Raw genomic sequence first — 24,536 nt, 5'->3', positions numbered from 1 at the left:
ACCAGCACCACTGGTCACCTAACACTACCCCGAAACCACAAGTCCCCGCGGCATCAGAGCAGAGCTGCAACTCAGCTTCCAAGAGAAGCTCGTGCCTCCAGAAAGACAAACCATTAAACCTGACCAAAAAGTCCCCGCCACACGCCGAGGTCAGCCCTGACCCCAGCGCAAAGGCGGGTGCGATGATGGGGCAAACGGAGCCCCTTCATCGCATCATACAACCTCCTGGAAAAGGCCCTTCCAGGAACAACTACCCGACAGGCAAAATTAAGAATGCCTGCCAATTCCTGGAGCTGCCGTAGGGTCACCTTCCGGCAGCCCAGCACCTCGTCAAGCTTCCGCTTAATCTTTACCAACTTCTCTAGGGGCAATCTAGAAGATTGCTCCTCTGAGTCCAATTCAATACCCAGAAAGGTAATCCTGGTGGCGGGGCCTTCGGTCTTCACAGAGGCTAAAGGCACCCCTAATTGAGCACAAAGGGCTTCGAAGTCCCGCATTAAAGCAAAACATTGCTCCGAATGCGCAGGCCCCGCCAACAGGAAATCATCAAGGTAGTGAACGACCGTACCCAGACCACTTTGCCTCCTGAGCGCCCACTCCAAGAAGGTGCTAAAACTCTCGAAAAGCGAGCACGAGACAGAGCACCCCATGGGCAAAGCTCTGTCCACGTAATAACCCCCCTCAAAATGGAAGCCCAACAGCTCAAAGTCGTCTGGGTGTATGGGGAGGAGCCGGAATGCCGACTTAATGTCGCATTTACCCATAAGGGCTCCCACCCCACACTTCCTAACCATAGTCACGGCTGCATCAAAGGATGCACACCGGACTGAACACAGCTCGTCAGGAATGAAGTCATTCACTGACTCCCCTTTTGGAAAAGACAAATGGTGAATCAACCTAAATTCACCACTCGCCTTTTTGGGGACCACACCTAAGGGAGACACACGAAGATTCGGGAAGGGCCCGAGGACCCTGCCCTCGGCCACTTCCTTCCCGAATCTTCTCCCTAACAATGTCTTCATGACCAACAACCGACCTAAGGTTGTCAGACATGAAGGCCCTCCTAACACCCATGTAAGGGATCCTGAATCCCTCCGAAAAACCTAGCAAGAGAGCGGCCGCTCTCGAGCGAGGGGTGGTAGTCACCCAACCAACCCTCAAGCACCATTAAATTAATTGGGCTGGGCCCCTTTTCCCCAGCAGGTGGGGGAGGCTTTGGGAGACCGAGCCTTTCTTTTCAATCCCCTTCTTGGGGCGGGGGGCACACGGCTGCGGAATGGTTTCCCCCACAACTTCCGCAGGCGTGACGAAACCTGCAAAAGGGACGGAAACGCGCCCCCCTTTGCAGCGAACTCGTGACACACCAAAGAGGCCCCTTTTCCAACGGCACCCGCCACGGCCTTGGCCGGCGCAGCGGGGCGTCGCAGGCTCCTCTTCCATAAAGTGACCGCTATCGGTCCTATCACAGCCCTCCTTCCCTGACATATGCGTGGCCTGGAACCACAGGTCCCGGTACCACCATATCCCAAGGCAAGTAGGGGTCATGGGGCAATACGCATCCTGAACCCCTTGTCGTAATGCCTCCATATGGTGCCCCCATATTCAAAATGTGGCCCTCGCTATAAGGTCGATGTACTTCAGCAAGGCAGCGGCCCTACCCGGCTGCCTCTGCATTACCACCGACGCAAAGGTCAGAAAGGCATACAGCCACGAGCTGAAGCATTTCAGTGACCTTCGTCTTTTTAACCTTCTCCCCAGGGACCACCTCCTTGTCCTGTTTAGGGACCTCCCTGTTCAAAATGGAGAAAAGATCAACGTACTCACCCCGCCAGATTGCCTCCTTAACTGACGGGTGAAGATGGTACCCTAAAGGTGTCGCGGGCAACCCACAAGGATGGCCCCAGGCTTGATGCTGGCGAACGGGTCCCACACGTGGTGGCCCCCGAGCCCAGCACCCCAAGCCCCGGTGGATACATGAACGGGACTGGTGGCATAATGGCCGGTGGAGGAGGGATCCAACCCCCCCACCCCCGCCCCAGGTGGGACAGGTACCCCCGGCGCCCCCACTGGCGGAGCCGGCGGGGACCCAGACCTGTCCACAGGTGCCTGCAGCAGACCCCATGAAACTGTCGCCACCCCCCAAAGCTGGCGGGATGAACCCGGGACCCCTGGATGGGCAAGAGCGGTGATGTGCCTACATGTGGTGCAACCTCACCTGCCCCGTAAGGGGTAGAAGCCATCCACGGTGGGCCCATCCTGGTTGGGCCCTGGAACGAGGACCACTGCCCAGGCTGGGCCATCTGCCCAGCGTGGCCCGTCTGCCCGGTGCTGCCCGTCTGTCCGGTGCCAGCCATCTGCACGTCGTGGGCTGGTTCCTCTTCGGGTGTCGTTACCCCATGCTGCGGAGGCAGTCATGGGAAGCCCCTCCGGGCCTGCCCCAGACCGCCACCGCTCCAGCTCATCGAGCCTCTCCAGGACCCTGGCCCAAGAGAGAGAAGGAGAAACCTCGGTTTGAGGGACCGTGGGCATGAATCCCACCCCCCCTGCCGCCGGGACCACCCCCGGGGGGCCCTTCCGCACTGGCACGAGCCCAAGCAGAAGGCCTCGCCGCCCTCCTAGGCCGAACCACAGGTTGGGCCGGAAGGGCCTGGGCTTGCCTCTTTTTAGGGGCCATGGGCCTGCCCCAAACTATTTTTATGTTAAAACAGAATAAAGAAGGGGGTGGGAGAGAACTACCCCCAAGGAGGCTGCACCCACGAGGCAAGGCCTGCTTATGCTGCAGGCCTCCCAATGCACCCCCTGGAGGGGAAAACCTCCACCCTCCCCAGCGGTTGCTAGCAAGGCCCTCGCTGCACCGCTTTATAGGGGCCTTTATTCCAAAGGCCTCACCCCCCCCCCAGGGACCCTGTACACCCCAGGAGGCCACCGGAGGAGAGCACCCCCACACCCCGAACCCAGGAAACTGGGGGGCAAACCAGGGGCGGAGCACAGCTGCTGCTGGCTCCGCAATGAATCCTCTTCGCCTGAAGGCAAAAGGAGGCCTTTCTCGCCCACCATAGGCTGCACAAAATGGTGGCTGCTGCATGAGGCTCCTCCAAAATGGCTGCCGCAAGCAGAACTGACAAGTGTCTGCTCATGGCTTGCTGTCCGGCGCGAAAAGGAAGAGCCCCGGGCCTGCTCGCCCTTATATAGGAGCAAGCAGGCCCCGCCCGGACCAATCAGCAGCCGGGCCAGACAGGCCCGAACTCCCGAGCGAAGTCTCATCTCACGAGACTTCGCTCGGGATTCAAGATGGCTGCTGCCATGAGAGTCCAGTGTCTCCCGGTCCCTCCAGCAAATCCTGCTGCCGGGTAAGTCCCGGTGCTGCAATTTTATAATAAGGGTTTTTAGCTGTTTTAGTATTGGATTGTCGCATGTTGTTTTTACCACTGTTATTAGCCGCCCTGAGTCTACGGAGAGGGGCGGGCATACAAATCCAATTAATAATAATAATAATAATCATCATCATCATCATCATCATCATCATCATCATCATGGCACATGTGCCAGAGGTGGCATGCAGAGCCCTCTCTGCTGGCATGCATACCACACCCCAGATCAGATCTTCATGATGTTTCTTATCTGAGCTTCTGTTTCCCTGCAAATGAGGAAATAGAAGCTCACAAAAGGAAAAAAAAAAATCTTACGTTTTCTGCACTGCCGGTGTTGGGATGCCCCACCTCCCACCGACCAGCTGATCTTTGGGTCTCTACTCTGCATGTGTGCATGTCTATACATGAATGTTTTTATTTTTATTTTTATTTACTTATTTTGTCCAATACACAATGAGGGTTTTTAGTGGGGGTGTACATAGTAAAATACATGATGAAGGTTATAAAGGAGATACTCAATAGTAAAATATATCTATGAAAGAATAGAAAAAGAAGATATAGTAATAGAACGAATAGAAGAAGAGATATAGGAATGGAAGAAAGGTATAGGAGATATAGGGGAGCAATAGGACAGGGGACGGAAGGCACTCTAGTGCACTTGTACTCACCCCCTTACTGACCTCTTAGGAATCTGGAGAGATCAACCGTAGATAATTTATTTTATTTATTTATTTTATTTATTTATTTGTCAAACAATTATAGGGTGATAATTTTTTACATATTAAACATTAGATAAGTAATGATAAAAAAGTAACAAAAGAAGACAATAGGACAGGGACAGTAGGCACAATGGTGCGCTTATGCACGCCCCTTACAGACCTCTTAGAAAGGAGGAGAGGTCAATTGTAGATAATATAAGAGTAAAGTGTTGGGGATTTGGGGATGATACTATGGAGTCCGGTAATGAGTTCCACGCTTCGACAACTTGGTTACTGAAGTCATATTTTTTACAGTCAAGTTTGGAGCAGTTAATATTAAGTTTAAATCTGTTGTGTGCTCTTGTGTTGTTGTGGAAGGTAATGTGTACATGTCCACACATGTGTGTGTTCGCACATGCCCCTTTCACTTTGGGCATGCACCCATGTGCAGTTTGGGCACTTGGTGTCTAAAAGGTTCACCATCACTGACCCAGGAACTAAGGTCGTAGTTTTAATCTAGGAGCTGCTGGGAGACAGAGATAGGAGAACAGCTTTGCTGGGGAAGTGATTACTACAAACTGACATTCCTAATTTTCTGAAAATAGGAAGGCTGCCACCTCATTAGAGGGAACAGTGTGTTATTAGTCTCTTGGCCCGTATCAGCTGTGGAAAATACCGCATGCATTTTTTCTGAGACCAGCTAAGAAATGCTGCAAAAGAGGCTGTCAGGACATGATTTTATGACAGAAAGAAAAAGAAAGATTTGTGATCCTCCACTTGAAACACAATATCCTACGAAAATAGACTAACAATCCTGGGCCTAGAAAGCCTAGAACTACGGCACCTAAAACACAATTTGAGTATTGCCCACAAGACCATATGCTGCAACGTCCTACCGGTCAATGACTACTTCAGCTTCAACCGCAACAACACAAGAGCACGCAACAGATTCAAACTTAATACGAACCCTCTCCAAACTTGACTGTAAAAAATATGATTTCAACAATCGAGTTATCGAAGCGTGGAACTCATTACCAGACTCAATTGTGTCAACCCCTAACCCCCAACATTTCTCCCTTAGACTCTCCACGATTGACCTCTCCAGGTTCCTAAGAAGCCAGTAAGGGGCGTACATAAGTGCACTGGAGTGCCTTTCGTCCCCTGTCCAATTGTCTTTCCTTTCTCTCACTTATCATATATATTCTCTTTCCTTCATATATCCTCTCCTCTAAGTTCACTTTTACCTTTATATATATTACTACATGTCTATTTTTCTTCCTATGTATTTGTGTATTGGACAAATGAATAAATAGAATAAATAAAATAAAATGTTCCCAAGACAAGAACATGATGTGGAAGGCATTGTCCTGAGCAGAAACAACACAAAGTACAGAGTTAGCTGATGCAGTAAGACATCAGTTTTACCACCATTTTTAATTTAATTAAAAATTAAATTACAGGATTTTTTTTTTAATTTGCAGTTCAACTTCAGGCTACTTGTTAACACTGTTGTGCTCAATGCTAAGCCCCCTCCAATTCTACCAAGATCACAAACATTTAACAATATCAAAGTTTTTCCCTTAATCGTTCTTTCCCTTTGCTATTCTTTCCAAATCCCAATGCTTATCTTCCAGGCAGCAGCAGGAACTAATCCCCTTCTTCATTTCCCTAGGGTTGTAATCACAGAATCAATGCCAGAGAGAATTAATATATTTTCTTTTCATAGTTCCTTTCAATCCACTGGAAGAGTTCTGATTTTGTCCCTGAATGAGTTTGGTGGTCTTGGTCCTACTTTTTTTTCTTTTTGCAATTAACTAGATGAGCTGTCTACATTTAGGCTTGAATGATTAATTGTCGGGAGTTTGACAATTGTAATAATATGATGGAAAAGACCTTGAGAGACAAAGGTGAAGAGACACTAGGTGGGGAATGGTCAGATAAGAGAAGGCATACTATAGCCTGCAGTTGGATAGTGGGTAGAATAAGAGGCTCAGAAGAGACACAAGTTTCTCGGGCTGCAAAGAAGACAGCGGGAGAATTATACTTTCAGACTTGCAGAATTCTGTTAACGTAGCTTTATAATAGAAACATAGAAGATCGACGGCAGAAAAAGACCCCATGGTCCATCTAGTCTGCCTTTATACTATTTCCTGTATTTTATCTTACAATGGATATATGTTTATCCCAGGCATGTTTAAATTCAGTTACTGTGGATTTACCACCCACGTCTGCTGGAAGTTTGTTCCAAGCATCTACTACTCTTTCAGTAAAATAATACTTTCTCACATTGCTTCTGATCTTTCCCCCAATTAACCTCAGATTGGCCCCCCTTGTTCTTGTGTTCACTTTTCTATTGAACACACTTCCCTCCTGAACCTTATTGAACCCTTTAACATATTGAAATATTTCGATCATGTCCCCCCTTTCCCTTCTGTCCTCCAGACTATACAGATTGAGTTCATTCAGTCTTTCCTGATACGTTTTATGCTTAAGACCTTCCACCATTTTTGTAGCCTGTCTTTGGACCCTTTCAATTTTATCAGTATCTTTTTGTAGATGAGGTCTCCAGAACTGAACACAGTATTCCAAAGAAGAATTCCAAAGAATTCTAGAGTAGAATTAGCTCATTGAAAACATATTTCCTGACTGGTCTACCTGGTTAGGTTGCAAGTTTGAAAGTGCAACCCCCCTACTGTCTTCTTCACAGCATATGAGCTTAGGAAGAATCCCTTCTGAGTCTCTTGTCCAGCTCAGAATTCAGCGTGGGCTATGCCCTTCCTTATCTGACCATTCACCCAGTCTTTCCCACATAGTATTTGTTGTTGTTAGTTGCAAAGTCATGTCCGACCCATCGCGACCCCATGGACAATGTTCCACCACACCTTCCTGTCCTCTACTACCCCTTGGAGTCCATTTAAGCTCATGCGTACTGCTTCAGTGACTCCATCCAGCCACCTCATTCTCTGCCATCCCTTTCTTCTTTTGCCCTCAATCTTCCCCACCATTAGGCTCTTCTCCAGTAAGTCCTCCCTTCTCTTAGTTGGCTAAAGTACTTTAATTTAGTTGGCTAAAGTACTTTAATTTCATCTTCAGGATCAGGCCTTCTAAAGAGCAGTCAGGGTTGATCTCCTCTAGGATTGACTGGTTTGATTGCCTTGCAGTCCAAAGACCTTGCAGGAGTCTTCTCCAGCACCGTAGTTCAAAGGCCTCAATTCTTTGGAGCTCAGCCTTCCTTGTGGTCCAATTTTCACAGCTGTACATTGCAACTGGGAAAACCATAGCCTTGACTATACGCACATTTGTTGGCAGGGTGATGTCTATTCTTTTTAGTATACTATCAAGATTTTCCATAGCTTTCCTTCCCAGGAGCAAGCGATACGCATACATAGAAAGAGAGCTGGGGTGGCGCAGCAGGTAGAGTGCTGTACTGCAGGCCACTGAAGCTGACTGTAGATCTGTAGGTCAGCAGTTCAAATCTCATCACCGGCCTGAGGAACATGAATTTTGCTCCAGCATCTTCACTTTAACCAAAAGCTACAGGTAGTGTTTCAAAGGCAACAAAATATACAAGTAGTATAATATATATGATGAGCCAAGGTGGCACAGTGGGTACAGCGCAGTAATTGCAGGTCACTATTTTATTTTATTTTATTTTTTTATTTTTAGAGTTGAAAGGGAACTTACAGGTCATCAAGTTCAACCCCCTGCCTGAGCAGGAAATCCTACAGCACCCCAGCCAAATGGCAGTCCAATCTCCTCTTTAAAATGTCCAAAGTTGGGGAGTCCACAACTTCTGCTGGCAGGCCGTTCCACTGGTTGATCGCTCTCACTGTCAGGAAATTCTTCCTTATCTCCAGGTTGAATCTTTCCTTGGGAAGTTTCCAACCGTTGTTCCTCGACCGGCCCTCTGGAGCCCTGGAAAACAGTGTGTCCCCCTCCTCTCCGTGGCAACCCCTTAAGTACCTGTATACAGCTATCATATCCCCCCTAGCCCTTCTTTTTACTAGACTATCCATGCCCAGTTCCAGCAACCTTTCCTCGTATGACCTGGTCTCTAGTCCCCTTATCATTTTAGTTGCTCTTTTCTGCACCCTCTCTAGAGTCTCTATATCTTTTTGAAATGCTGACTTCTAGATCTGCTGGTCAGTGGTTCAAATCTCATCACCAGCTCAAGGTTGACTCAGCCTTCCATCCTTCCGAGGTGGGTAAAATGAAGATTGTGGAAGCAATATGTTGGCTCTGTTAAAAAGTGCTATTGCTAACAGGTTGTAAGCCGCCCTGAGTCTAAGGAGAAGGGCAGCATAAAAATCGAATAAATAAATAGTATTACAGCAGAACAAACAGAGAAGGTTGCATCTTCTAACTTCTAATAGTACCATTACTTATTGCCTTCCCCCCACCCTCCCTGCATTCAAGATTGCTGTATTATCATTTGGCAGCAGTGGTAGCATGGGTGTATAAGAAATGAAGCTTTAGCGTTCTTACTGTTAATTGGCATGTCATACACCTTGCTTCAATTTCACTTGAAGGATGACTTGCAAATGGAATGAATGTGAAATGAATCGCCTTGTTGCATTGGTGTGCACACTGCCCCTTTTAGAAAAGCCACTAATCTTAAAGATGCATTGTGTCTATTAGTGCCTACAACCCACATTATCTAATTAGTCATGATGTATCATACATCATGGTACAATCGTCTTTACAGGGCCAGCAAAAATGGACTGGAGAGAGAGAGGGAGGAAAGAAAGAAAGAGAGAGAGAGAGAGGAAGAGAGGGAGAGAGAGAGAGAGAGAAAGAGAAAGAGAGAGGAAGAGAGAAAGAGAGAGGGAGGAAGAGAGAGGAAGAGGGGGGGAGAGAGAGAAAGAGAGAAAGAGAAAGAGAGAGAGTGGAAGAGAGAGGAAGAGGGGGAGAGAGAGAGAAAGAGAGAGAGAGAGAAAGAGAGAAAGAGAGAGGAAGAGAGAGAGAGGAAGAGAGCAAGAGAAAGAGAGAGGAAGAGAGAGAGAGGAAGAGAGGGAGAGAGAGAGAAAGAAAGAGGAAGAGAGAAGAGAGAGAGAGGAAGAGGGGGAGAGAGAGAGAAAGAGAGAGAGAAAGAGAAAGAGAGAGGAAGAGAGAGAGAAGAAGAGAGAGGAAAAGGGGGAGAGAGAGAGAGAAAGAGAGAGAGGGGAAGAGAGAGGAAGAGGGGGAGAGAGAGAGAAAGGAAGAGAGAGGAAGAGAGAGAGAGGAAGAGGGAGAGAGAGAAAGAGAGAGGAAGAGGAGAGAGAGAGAGAGAGATATTGATAGGATTAAAAGTTAGTCACCTTCTGAAATTCACAGCTCATATGTAATGGGATTGTCTAGCACCTCCCCAGTTTTGGATTTGTTTGTTTATTTTAAGGACAACCAAAGGTTTGGGATGAGCAATTCAAGTAGCCATGGCAACCAAGAGTTCTCAAAATTCATTATGTCTTCATGCTAGAGAGAGTTTAATTTTCTTTGTGTTCCTACTGAAAGAATCCTACACTGTTTTAATTGGTCGTTAATAATTACACCAACAGTGGGGTAGAGCTGTGCTGCTAATTAGTTAAAAAAATATCAATTAAGTAAATGATGGATTCCAAAAGTTTAGAAATGCTGGTTGAAGATTAAATGACATGGGTTGGGTAGCCACAAGCTGACTGGCGTAAGCTTTCATCAGCCGTTTCAGACCTTGCCGAGAACTGCAGAAAAAACAATTGCTGCCAACCTGCCTTCCATGGAGGACCTGTATACTGCACGAGTCAAAAAGAGGGCTGTGAAAGTATTTACTGACCCCTCACATCCTGGACACAGATTGTTTCAACTCCTACCCTCAAAACGTCACCAGAGAGCACCGCACACCAAGACAATTAGACACAAGAACAGGTTTTTTTCCCAAACGCCATCACTCTGCTAAACAAATACTGTAATTCCCTCAACACTGTCAAACTATTTACTAAGTCTGCACTTCTTTTTCTGCTAGTTTTTTCTCATCATTCCTATCACCCTTTTCCTCCCACTTAGGACTGTATGACTGTAACTTGTTGCTTGTATCCTAAGATTTTTATTAATGTTGATTGTTTCTTCATTGCTTATTTGACCCCTATGACAATCATGAAGTGTTGTACCACATGATTCTTGATAAAGCTATATTTTCTTTTATGTACACTGAGAGCCTATGCACCAAGACAAATTCCTTGTGTGTCCAATCATATTTGGCCAATAAAGAATTCTATTCTATTCTATTCAACAGATTCAAACTTAATATTAACCGCTCCAAACATGACTGTAAAAAATATGACTTCAGCAATCGAGTTGTCGAAGCGTGGAACTCATTACCTGACCCCTAACCCCCAACATTTTTCCCTTAGACTATCCACGATTGACCTCTCCAGGTTCCTAAGAGGTCAGTAAGGGGCGTACATAAGTGCACTAGTGTGCCTTCCATCCCCTGTCCAATTGTCTCTCCTATATCTCCTTTATATTTTCTTCCTTTCATATATCTTCTCCTCTATTTTTATATCTTTTCTTCTATCCTTTTCTTTATATATATTATTAATTGTCTCTTTTCTTCCATGTGTATTGTGTATTGGACAAAATAATAAATAAAAAAATAAAAAATAAAATAAAATAAAATAAAATAAATTGAATTGAAATGAAATGAAATAAAATAAAAATATTCCATTATGAAGGACCATGTATCCCATCCTCATGGCTAATGGTAGATTCTTTGTAGTATCAAGATCGGAACTCCTGCATTTCCATAAGGCAATCAATCAGGCAGATCATTAACGGGACACACAAATCCTCCTCTCCACTGACAACTTTACAGACCAATAACATGATTGATTTTGCCTGGGTAGACATAGAAATAGGATGCACATTTGTGGGTGGGGGTGGAGAGAGATGTTCGAGGCAGTGTCCATCACGAGCAAATGAACTGCAGCCAAGATCTTTTATCACTCTGCCACCAATGCAACTGGTCAAAGGCCTGCCAGCCTCTAGCCTTGATATTTGCTAGTGTTCTTCCCTAAAAGATGGATGTCCTCGCATGTATGCCACTGGGACAGATCATGCAAAACCAAAAGGTCATTCTTTCAAGGATCGCAGGCTAAATCTTTGCTGCCATGAAGGTAGGCCCACTGACTGTGCAAATCCTGATTACAAATGGGGGCAAAACTTAATTCCCTTTTTGAACAGAATGAGGCAAAGAGGAGGAACGAAATCGCTCTATATTTTTACATTGAATTTAATTCTATATTCACCCTTGGAGAGTGAATTAGAGACAGTCCTTGACTTACAACCACAGTTGAGAATTTCAGAATTTCAGTTGCTAAGCAAGGCAGTTATTAAGTGAGCCATGCCTAATTTTAAAACTTTTTTTTGGCTACAATTGTTAAATTATTATTATTAGTAGTAGTAGTATGCCGCCCTACTCCGCAGACTCGGGGTGGCTCACAACAACAATATAAAAATGTACACAAATCTAATAGTTTAAAAGTTACTAAAACGTTACTAAAAAAGTTACTAAAAAGTTACTAAAAAGTTACTAAAAAGCAAAAGCATACACACAAACATACCATGCATAAACTATAGGCCCGGGGGAGATGTCTCAATTCCCCCATGCCTGACAGCAGAGTTGGGTTTTAAGGAGTTTACGAAAGGCAAGGAGGCTGGGGGCAATTCTAATCTGCGGAGGGAGCTGGTTCCAGAGGGTCGGGGCCGCCACAGAGAAGACTCTTCCCCTGGGGCCTGCCAAACGACATTGTTTAGTCGACGGGACCCGGAGAAGGCCAACTCTGTGGGACCTAACCGGTCGCTGGGATTTGTGCGGCAGAAGGCAGTCCCTTGTAAGCCCCTTTTTCATACCTATTGTAACTCCAAATGGTCATAAGTTGAGAACTACTTGTACCAAAATTTAGAGAACAATTCTAGTGCCTCAAATCCACAGGTTATTTGGGAATCAGGACTTCTTGTCTTACAGGGGGATTGAACAACATTTGATTGCCAGCATTATTTCTATTTTGCTCTTATGTGTATCTGAATGATGTAAGCATCCTTAGAAAATGGATGATAAACAGGCCTCCATTTCAAAACAACTCCTGAACTCACGTCAGACTCTTGGCCAAGAGCCCATCCTGTGAGTTACTTGTTTTCCTTTCTTTCAAACTGGTGTTTCAAACAGACATTGGACCATCTCTCATTATAGCTTAACTTATACAAAATCCATACACTTTTCAACATTCCCATTTATTTCTTGTTTCATTATTTCCTCTACACTCTCTACTGATTTATTATCTGTGACTGTAAATTTAGATTGCAAATTTCCTGAAACATAAACTTGTAACTTTATTTGTACAGTATTGCTTTAACATACCATGCGAGCCCAGATTTGTTGGGCGTCTGGAGGCATACAAATTAGATAGATAGATAGATAGATAGATAGATAGATAGATAGATAGATAGATAGATAGATAGATAGATAGATAGATAGATAGATAGATAGGCAGGCAGGCAGGCAGGCAGGCAGGCAGGCAGGCAGGCAGGCAGGCAGGCAGGCAGGCAGGCAGGCAGGCAGGCAGGCAGGCAGGCAGGCAGGCAGGCAGGCAGGCATAAGAGGGAGGGAGGGAGAGGATTGATAGATGATAGAGAGATCGTATGTGTTATAATAGATAGAAAGATAGACAGATAGACAGATAGACAGATAGACGGATGGAGGGAGGGAGGGAGGGATGGAGGGAGGGAGGGAGGGATGGATGGGTGTTTGGGTGGGTGGGTGGATGGATGGACTGATGGACGGACAGTCATAAGAGAGACAGAAAGAAAAAATTGATAGATGAGGGAGAGATGATATATATAGATGATAGACAGACAGACAAGACACATAGCAAGATAGATAGGCAGAGGGAGCTGCTGCTGCAACATTATCTTGTATCTTCTCATGTTTGAAGATCTATTTTCCAATTTCCTAAATCAGTCCCGAACTGAACTATTTCTTATCCATCTATTGCTAAAATTAATTTGCTAATATTTCATAACCCTAATCCTTCAGCTAACAAATATTGGAAAGGCTATTATTTTTTATTATTATTTTAAGTAATGTGCATAAAGTTCATAAAGATAACTTGGTGGGCCATGGTGAGAAAGAGTTGGGGGTAAATAAGTTGGAAATCTTATGTTATTCATATATAACCTCCCGATTTTGGATTTATAGTAGGATTTTTTTGTAAGACAATCAGAGAAGTTGCTGTTTAACCTTTCTTTCTTCTGCCAATTTTAGGGATCAATCCAATTGGGACATACCACAACAAAAACATGCTCAGTGAAGATAACTAAATTTAATTACACTAAAACATGTGGTTTGGGGTATTTTAATTGCTGAAAAGAGAATTTTGCAACCATGTAAAATCTTACTCCTGATGCCAAGGAGTTAATCAAAAAGCTATTACAATGTATTAGTAGATTTAATTTTTTGCCCAGGAAGCATGTAAATACTTTTGTACTATTTATAACATTGTCCAATTTTTTGTTCCAAAGTTGATGAGATAGAAAAATAAGTAAGTAGCCTGGTAGAAGAAACCTAGTTTTTCAATTGACTTAGGAGGAAAGGACTGGATTTTTGCAGCTATCCCTACCTTGCTTTTATGGAATGTTAGCTATCCGTTTAATTCCATTTACCGTATTTTGGGGTATAAAACGCACCAGAGTATAAGGCTCACTTTGGTTTTTGGGAAGGAAAATAGGGAAAAGAATCTGCTTACCAGGTATTCATCTGGCTACGTCCTTAGCCAGCACATTATTTTATCCCCTGGTTAGGGCTTTAAAAAAACTTTATTTGGAGAGAGTAATAATGAAAGAGCTTGCAAGCCAGTAAGAGCTGGGAACATCATTAGAACCTGGAAAGAAATATTCGGAACAAGTAGAGCAATGGGGAAAAAACTTGCAAAGACTTAGGGATTGGAAAACAATCTTCGTAGAGAGTAACAATGAAAGAGCTTGCAAGCCGGTAAGAGCTGGGAACATTGTTAGCACCTGGTTAGGGCTGGAAAGAAACTTATTTGGAGCAACTTAGAGAAATGAAAAAAAAAACTGCAAAGACTTAGGGCTTGGAAAACATTCTTCGCAAAGAGAAACAATAAGAGTCTGCAAGGTGTTCTGATCTCCTGCTAAGGTCACTGTTAATTGGAATAAAGGATTGCTAAATGCATATTTTTCTTTTCTCTGTTCCACACTGAATCATCTTGGCATGCAGTGCTCTCTTATCTTAAACTTCGGTAGGCAAGGCAACATCAAAATCATTAAAGCATTCCACAAGTCATTCTAAGATTTATGGCTAGTCAGAGTTAGCCCAGAGTAATAAAAACTGCAATTAAAAGCACACAAGGCAAAGCTTACTTTCGGAGTTCCTTGAAAAAACCTCCATATTTCTTAATAGCAGATTGACAACTCAACCCTTCTTTTCCGCTGACACCTGGACATGACGAATTAATTACTTAATTAATTAACCTGTTCCTCTCCTTAATATTTTTTCCCTGACACTTGCTCTCTTCGCCTCTGCAAGCGTCTGAAATAAGGATTTACCCATCTAGCATCTGTTTCTCCTTCACTTGAATCTGAACCCATAGAAATGTCCTGTGGTTGGTCTCCTACTTCTTCTGCCTGTAAATCAGGCCCTACCACTAATTCATAACCACTTTCCGAATCAGAATCTGAAAAATCCCCAAACTGAACAGGAGTATACACAACACAAGGTAAGAGCTGGGAAGATCAGTTAGGGCTAAGAAAAAAAGCTACATTCAGAGTATAAGACACACGCAAATTATCAGCCTCTTTTAGGGAGGAAAAAGGTGCGTCTTATACAGTAATTAAAACTATTTTATTTTTTATCATTGGATGGAATAATATAGCTGATCTTGTCTGGATTAACAAGATAACTGGGTTCAGGTCTGCTTGGTACTTGGAAGAAAGACCATCAGTGAATGCCAAGGCCTTCAACCAAACACCCATTTCTGCAAGGTGAATTCAGCTCTTCGCTACATAGTTTTTCTTACCTTATGGATTTTGCTGTCTCTTTCTCTCTAGCCTTTCATCTTTCCCGGTTAAACATTCCCCAAACGCTCATAACTATAACATACAGGGTTTCAGTCTGAACGTGATGGCTTGCAGTGAGCACTTGAACAGCTCGTAACCAAATTTCAGTGGTGAGCTGATTGAATACAATTTGTTTAAAATCCACGAGCTTGTCATCGGAGAAGCAGGTCTGTTAAATCAATATATTTCAAAGAACTATTCACTCGCTATGTTATTCCTCCTGAGTGTTGCATTCCCATAGCCATTACAATTTCAGCTATCTGGAACGGAAGGAAGAAATTATTCAGAACCCCACCATTTTCTCACCAAAGCTCTGAGGTGGGATTCAACCAGTTTGGATCAGCTCAGGTGAAGACCTGCAGGTAGGTGCAATCCCATCCTATATCACTGTGTTTTGCAACACCGCATGCAAGTGCAGATGTAGTGGATGAGCTAATTGCCATGTTCAATGCTGCACGCATGCGCAGATAGCGTGCCTGTGTGAATTGCCATGTTTCTTTAAGATTATATTATATTATTGGAGTTGGAAGGCACCTTGTAGGTTGTCTAGTCCAGTGATTTTCAACCTTTTTTGAGCCGCGGCACACTTTTTACATTTACAAAACCATGGGGCACATTGAGGGCGGGGGGGGGCGGCGGCTAAAAAAATATTGGACAAAAAAATTCTCTCTCTTCCTCCCTTTCGCTCTATTTCTCTCTCCCTCTTTCTCTCACTTCCTCTTTTTTTCTCTCTTCCTTCTTTCCTCTTTTTTGCTCTCTTTCTCTCTCCCTCCCTCCCTCCCTCTATGTCTTTCACTCTCCCACCTTCCCTCCCTCTCTTTCTCTCTCTCTCTTGCTTTCTTTCTTTCTCTCTCTTGCTCTCTCTCTCTTGCTTTCTTTCTCTCTTGTTCTCTTTCTCTCTTTCTTTCTCTCTCTTGCTTTCTTTCTCTCTTGTTTGCTTTCTCTTTCTCTCTTTCTTTCTCTCTCTCGTTTGCTTTCTCTGAGCTTCGCGGCACACCTGACCATGTCTCGTGGCACACTAGTGTGCCCCGGCACACTGGTTGAAAAACACTGGTCTAGTCCAACCTCCCACTCAAGCAGGAGTCCCTACACCATTTCTGATAAATGGCAGTCCAATTTCCCTTACACTATCCACAATTGACCTCTCCAGATTCCTAAGAGGTCAGTAAGGGGCATACATAAGTGTACTAGTGTGCCTTCCGTCCCCTGTCCAATTGTCTCTCCTTTAGCTCATATATCTTTTCTTCCTTTCATATATCTTCTCCCCTATTTTTATATCTTTTCTTCTATCCTTTTCTTTATATATATTACTACTTGTCTATTACCGGACTCCATAGTGTCATCCCCAAACCCCCAACACTTTACCTTTAGATTATCTATGGTTGACCTATCCAGATTCCTAAGAGGTCAGTAAGGGGCGAGTACAAGTGCACTAGAGTGCCTTCCGTCTCCTGTCCTATTGCTCTCCTATATCTTCCATACCTTTCTTCTATTCCTATATCTCTTCTTCTATTCTTCCATTGATATGTTCTATTGCTATATCTTCTTTTGTATTCTTTCATAGATATATTTTACTACGAGTATCTCCTCTATAACCTTCATTATATATTTTACTATGTGTGTGTGTGTGTCTATATATATATATATATATATATATATATATATATATATATATATATACACACACACACACACACACACACACACACACTAAAACTCTCATTGTGTATTGGACAAAATAAAATAAAAAATAAAAATAAACATCAGCTACCAACTTACTCCTGTAGAACTAATACTCCGTTAGGGAGAAGCATGCCATTCCAATAATAGAGTACCTGCATATCATTTAATTTAATTTAATTTTTCAATTTCAAAGAATCCCCTATGACCAATTAAATGGATTAGGTAATAGATCAAAAGTTGCCACCTGCACCTATATGCGACACATGGGGCTCCCAGTTCGGGACCTGATTCTTTGAAACCTCCATGCTCATTATATTGTAATTTTGGAAGAAAGGGAAACAATTAACAGCATATAATTGGAGATGATCACAGCTATGTTGCAAATTAAAATGAAACATAGTTCATGTCAAGGAAATGAAAATTCAGCTGTCCTCCAGACCCAACTGACTGCTTATTGGGGATTCACACACCTTGGAATGACGCACAAAAATCAAGGGTAAAAACTCATGGCTTCTTACCATACAACTTTTCAAAGATCTCTATCTGGGTATTTGCTGCTCTGGCTCCAGAGAAGATGAGTGTGAGCCAGATAAAGTAATAGAGTGACCAAGCTTATGCCAGCTGATAGCCACTGCGATCTCCAGAATGTTTAAAATTTTATTAAAAACTACTAAAATTTATTAAGCTTTCGTTAGTTCTCTACTGACGTCGTCAGAGTGTTAAAATTCCCATTGAAGATAGTTGATTTTATGTAATACTGTTCAATTTGCTCATCGCCCACATCAGTGAGAGAAAGGAGGCAGTACACAAAAGATAAAGAAGGAACATTATTGACCCCCTCAGAGGGGGTCCACAACTTGGGCGTCCTCCTCGATCCACAGCTCACATTAGAGGGGGACATTTGCCCAGGTTCGCCTGGTGCACCAGTTGCAGCCCTATCTGGACCGGGACTCACTGCTCACAGTCACTCATGCCCTCATCACCTCGAGGCGCGACTACTGTAACGCTCTCTACATGGGGCTGCCTTTGAAAAGTGTTCGGAAACTTCAGATCGTGCAGAATGCAGCTGCAAGAGCAATCATGGGCTTCCCAAGGTATACCCATGTTACACCAACACTCCGCTGTCTGCATTGGTTGCCGATCAGTTTCCAGTCACAATTCAAAGTTTTGGTTATGACCTATAAAGCCCTTCATGGCATTGGGCCAGAAAATCTCCAGGACCGCCTTCTGCCGCACGAATCCCAGCGACTGATTAGGTCCCACAGAGTTGGCCTTCTCCGGGTCCCGTCAACTAAACAATGCCATTTGGCGGGACCCAGGGGGAGAGCCTTCTCTGTGGCAGCTCCGACCCTCTGGAACCAGCTCCCTCCAGAGATTAGAATTGCCCCCACCCTCCCTGCCTTTCGTAAACTCCTTAAAACTCACCTCTGCTGTCAGGCATAGGGGAATTGAAACATCTCCCCCGGGCCTATACGGTTTATGTATGGTACGTTTGTGTGTATGTTTGCTTTTAATAATGGGTTTTTTAGTGTTTCTCTTAAATTATTAGATTTGTTATACATTGTTTATTATTGCTGTGAGCCGCCCCGAGTCTACGGAGAGGGGCGGCATACAAATCTAATAAATAAATAAATAAACCGCAACTCCACCTGTTTACATGACTAAGCTAGCAACAACAGAGCTAATTACAGGAGGGAAGGAAGGGTGTGGGCCTGTGACGCGGACAATGAACAAATTGAGCAGCATTGTATAAAATCAACTGTCTTCAATGGGGATTTTAACACTGTGACAACATTAGTAGAGGACTAACGAAAGCTTAGTAAAGTCTCCGGAGAGGGGCGGCATACAAATCCAATCAAAGTGTGCACACCATTCTCTTGTTATTAATTAAAAAGCAATAAAATTTAAACTTTAAATTGAATAATCAGCTTTATCTCCAAAAAAAGTCCATTTTATTTATAGATTTTAGCATTTGTGTGCATGTGACATAGAAGAGGGAGTCAACCTATTCTCCAAAGCACCTGGGCGTAGAACAAGAAGCAATGGGTGGAAACTAAACAAGGAGAGAAGCAACTTGGAATTAAGGAGAAATTTCCTGACAGTTAGAACAATTAATGCGTGCAACAGTTTGCCTCCAAAAGTTGTGAATGCTCCAACACTGAAAGTTTTAAAGATGATGTTGAGTAACCATTTGTCTGAAGTGGTGTATGGTTTCTTGCCTAAGTAGGGGGTTGGACTCTAAGGTCCCGTCAAACTCTGCTATTCTATTCTATTCTATTCTACTCTATTCTATTCTATTCTATTCTATTCTATTCTATCTATCTATCTATCTATCTATCTATCTATCTATCTATCTATCTATTTAATTTTCATGCCTCCCTTCTCCTTAGACTCAGGGCAGCTTACAACATGTTAGCAATAGCACTTTTTAACAGAGCCAGCATATTGCCCCCACAATCCGGGTCCTCATTTTACCCACCTCGGAAGGATGGAAAGCTGAGTCAACCTTGAGCCGGTGATGAGATTTGAACCGCTGACCTTCAGATCTACAGTCAGCTTCAGTGGCCTGCAGTACAGCACTCTACCTGCTGCGCCACCCCGGCTCTATTCCTATTCCTATTCCTACTCCTACTCCTATTCTATTCTTGAATCAAACAGCAAATTCCAAACCAGCCAATCTCCAGACTGTTAAACACAAGGCAATAAACTACCTTTTTAATATAATCATCATTTTTTTGTCTGACATCCAAGCAAATAATTAAAATAGCCACATGTCTGTAGTAGCTACTATAAATTTAGGAATATAAGGCATTGCGCCTGATATGACTGTTGCCAAACATTTTCAGATTAAAGTAGTGTTCTAACTACTGTTTCAAATAAATTGCCTTTTCACTCCTCTTCCCAAGAAATTAGGCTGAGAAAACGCACATGAAATAAACACAGCCTGAAAAGCCAACCATTGTGAAAGAAGATTTTGCAATATCTCCCTGTTCCAATAAAATGGATGGAAACTAAACAAAGGGAGAAGCAACCTAGAACTTCAACCTAGAGTCTTCGGAGAAGGGCGGCATACAAATCTAAATAATAATAATAATAATAATAATAATAATAATAATAATAACAACAACAACAACAACAATAATAATAACAACAACAGAGTGGGTCTTCTCCAGGTCCCGTCAACTAAACAATGCCGCTTGGCGGGACCCAGGGGAAGAGCCTTCTCTGTGGCGGCCCCGGCCCTCTGGAACCAACTCCCCCCAGAGATTAGAATTGCCCCCACCCTCCTTGCCTTTCGCAAGCTACTTAAAACCCACCTCTGCCACCAGGCATGGGGGAATTAAGATTCCTTCTCCCCCTAGGCCTTTACAATTGTATGTATGGTATGTTTGTATGTATGTTTGGTTTTTTTATATTAAGGGGTTTTTAATTCACTTTTAGTATTGGATTACTACTGTATATTGTTTATGATTGCTGTTAGCCGCCCCGAGTTTTCGGAGAGGGGCAGCATATAAATCCAATAAAACTAAACTAAACTAAACTAAACTAACAACTGAGGAGAAATTTCTTGACAGTTAAAATAATTGATCAGTGGAACAACTTGCTTCCAGAAGTTGTGAGTGCTCTAACACTGGAGGTTTTTTAAGGAGAGATTGGAGAACCATTTGTCTGAAATGGGATATGATCTCTTGCATGAGCAAGTGATTGGACTAGAAAATCTCCATAGTCCTTTCCTGCTATTCTATATTTCTTTATATATGCTGTATATATATTTTTTTTAAATCACTTTTTTCATCTGCTACAGTCAATGCTTGAAGGTTCTTTATTTTGAGTAGATTAGTTTTTTCCTGAACGCCATCACTCTGCTAAACAAATAATTTCCTCAACACTGTCAGACTTTTTACTAAATCTGCACTTCTATTTCTACTAGTTTTTCTCATCATTCCTATCATCCTTTTCCTCCCACTTAGGACTCTATGACTGTAACTTGTTGCTTGTATCCTAAGATTTTTATTAATATTGACTGTTTCTTCATTGCTTATTTGGCCCCTATGCCAATCATTAAGTGTTGAACCACATGATTCTTGACAAATGTATCTTTTTCTTTTATGTACACTGAGAGCATATGCACCAAGACAAATTCCTTGTGTGTCCAATCACACTTGGCCGATAAAAAAATCTATTCTATTCTATTCTATTCTATTCATAGGTGAACGGAATAATCAATTCAATTCAATTCAATCAATTTATTAGATTTGTATGCTGCCCCTCTCTGAAGACTCCAGGCGGCTCACAACAACAATAAAAACAGTATAACAATGGAACAAATCTAATAATAAAGTTACATTAAAAAACCCCAACAATTTAAAAACCATACAACACATACATACCAAACATAAAATATAAGAAAGCCTGGGGCAGATGTCTTAATTCCCCCATGCCTGGCGATATAGGTGGGTCTTGATAAATTAATAAATTACAGAGTGGGTACTGGAACAGGTCAAATTAGGGATGTTACATGACTTTTTGGGGGAGGGGGCAGTTCAAGAGTTTGCCATTTTAAATATTGAAGACAAATCAAACGAAGGGGGGGAAAAGCCCTCGGAAATAATTATGGAGTCCCATCCCCAGTAAGCAGATACGGCATTGCAATTCTATTTACTGACATCTGGCAGCCCTACTTGGATAACTTGGGGAAGCAATGCATTTCATACTTGATTTAGCCCAAATATATAGAACTGGCAAGCATGTCTGCCCATTTCCAACCTTGCTGCAGAAAATAAATTAGGCTATTCTGATTTCTCTTATCAAATATAGCATAACCAGGATGCTTGAAGAATGCTGGATTATTTCAGCTAGGCATCAGTTATGATCCATGGTACTGAACGCACAAATAGTAAAGGGTTAGGCGAGAGAAAAGCAAAGAGACCCTACATAGAAATTCTGTCCATGTCCTCTATAAATAGAGTGAACATTGACAGCACAGCTATATTAGGTCTCACCATATCTGAATCTAAAAATGCGTAATTCAGTGTGAGGAATATCAAACACACCAATCCTTAAATATAATGCCTCCTCTATTTGCTTTGAAAAGAAATTTGCAGGTGAATGGGTGCTAAAAGAGTCTTTGGAGAAGGGCGGCATACAAATCTAATAAATTATTATCATTATTATTATTATTATTATTATTATTATTATTATTATTATTATGTCAATACAACACAGCAAACGAGATCACTATGCTGGATTTCGTATTTCATCACCAGTCGGGCGCTTCCCAAGCACCTAGGACTGCGTGATGTAGCGGCGAATTATGTTTGCCGATCCCAGTAAAGCGGCCTTTTGCAATTGACAGATGGAGATTTTGTCAATTCCGATGGCTTTCAAATGTCTGCTGAGATCCTTTGGCACTGCGCCCAGCATGCCAAGTACCACTGGGATCACTTTCACTGGCTTATGCCAGAGTCGTTGCAGCTCGATTTTTAGATCTTCGTATTTCACTAATTTCTCTAGCTGCTTCTCCTCAATTCTGCTGTCCCCTGGGATTGTGATGTTGATAAGCCATACTTTCTTTTTCTCTACAATCAGGATGTCTGGTGTGTTATGCTTCAGAATTCGGTCAGTCTGAAGTCAGAAGTCCCACAGTAGTTTTGCTTGCTCATTTTCGACCACTTTTTCGGTCTTGTGATCCCACCAGTTCTTTGCCACTGGTAAATGGTAGTTCCGGCACAAGTTCCAGTAGATCATCTGTGCCACAGTATCATGTCTATGCTTGTAGTCAGTCTGTGCGATCTTTTTGCAGCAGATGAGTATGTGATCGATTGTTTCATCTGTTTCTTTGCAGAGTCTGCACTTTGGATCATCTGTTGATTTTTCAATTTTTTTTCTATTATTATTATTATTATTATTATTATTATTATTATTATTATTATTATTATTATTATTAATGTTAAGTGATAGAACCAAGCCTAAAAAGAGCAATTCCCACCCAGGATTATTAACTGCCATTACAGGAAAGTTGAATATTGGAACTGTAATTTACTTACATGCAGAAATCTTCAGTTGTGAAAGTCAGCGATGATGAACATTTGCGCTCACTGGGTCAAAAATTTGGAAAAGGGCTAACTTGACTCTGCTGGAGTGTCCCCACCACCAGTAGGACTAGAAGAGACATTATATCAGTATTCCCATGTTTGAGGGGCTACCACAAAGAAGAGAGCGTCAAATCTATTGTACAAAGCATCAGAAGCCAAGACAAAAAAAACCCCAAACTAATCAAGGAGAGAAGCAATGTGGAATTAACGAAAAACTTCCTAACATTGAGAACAATTAACCAGTAAAATGGCTTGCCTTCATAAATTGTAGGTCCACAATCACTGGAGGCTTTCAAGAAAATACTGGACAGCCAGCTGTCTGGCAATAAAGGCAAACCTATGGCACGGGTGCCACAGGTGGCATGCGAAGACATATCTGCTGGCATGTGAGCTGTTGCCCTAGCTTAGCTCTAACGTGCTTATGTGTGCGGCCAGCTGATTTTTGGCACACACAGAGGCTCTGGGAGGGTGTATTTGGCTTCCAGCAAAGTCTTTGAAACCTGGGGAGGGCGAAACATGAGCCTACTGGGTTCACCAGAAGTTGGGAAACAGGCCATTTTCAGCATTCAGAGGGCCTCCAGGGAGTGGGGCAAAGCTGTTTTCGTCCTCCCCAGGCATTGAATTATGGGTGTGGGCACGTGTATGTGCGATAGTGCGCGCCCATGCTCTTTTGGCACCCAAAGAAAAAAAGGTTTGCCATCACTGGTATAGGGTTTTCTGTTTGAGCAATGGGTTGGAAGGTCCCTCCCAGCTCTTTCATTCTATGTTCTATCACAACCACTCCAGAACAAAAGAGAAACAATTCTTTACATGAACATGTGTAATGCTTTGTATTTTATGTAAAGAAATGTCAAATAATTACAAAAGCAAAATACAAGTAAAACAAATTCATTTTTGGAGAGTCCAAAAGGCTGCACAAGACCACACTTTATTCTCATGTGGCCTCCACAGCCTCTTAAAATTGTGTGAGAATACTTGCAAGAATAGTTTTTGTTAGGTGTTAGCGAACACTGGCATGACACACGAAACATAATGGTGTGTAAACTTTGGCACTTTTTCAAAGGTTTGCCGACTTTCTGGGATGCACTGGATGTAATGCAGTCTTTCTGACTTAAAAAAAAGTAAGAATACCTTACTTCTACTAAAATTCCTTCAACTCAATTTGCCGCTGACCCCTCTCCTTATGTTGACATTGGTTTGGCAACACTGAAAAGCAATTAAACCAGTAAATGCTACAGAAGTCTTCCTGAACAGTGTGAATTGATTAGCATTTCCAGCAGGGAAAGTTAATGGGAAATGGTTCTAGAAATAAAGTTATCTAAAGCAGTGTTTCCCAACCTTGGCAACTTGAAGATATTTGGACTTCAAGTACCAGAATTCCCCAGCCAGCGAATGCTGGCTGGGGAATTCTTGGAGTTGAAGTCCAGATATCTTCAAGTTGCTAAGGTTGGGAAACACTGATCTAAAGGTATCACTAAACCACGTTTTGCAATATTTCCCCTTCCTAGTCCATCTCCAATAAGCTAGCAAGGAGTGGAAACTTTTATATCAATTTCAGATAAGCCAATACCCAAAGCTGGCAAATGCAGTTAATTAGCCATATT

The sequence above is a fragment of the Erythrolamprus reginae genome, chromosome 5 (assembly GCF_031021105.1).
Source record: "Erythrolamprus reginae isolate rEryReg1 chromosome 5, rEryReg1.hap1, whole genome shotgun sequence".
In the NCBI taxonomy this organism is placed as follows: domain Eukaryota; kingdom Metazoa; phylum Chordata; class Lepidosauria; order Squamata; family Dipsadidae; genus Erythrolamprus; species Erythrolamprus reginae.
Note: the sequence above shows the minus strand (reverse complement) of the source record.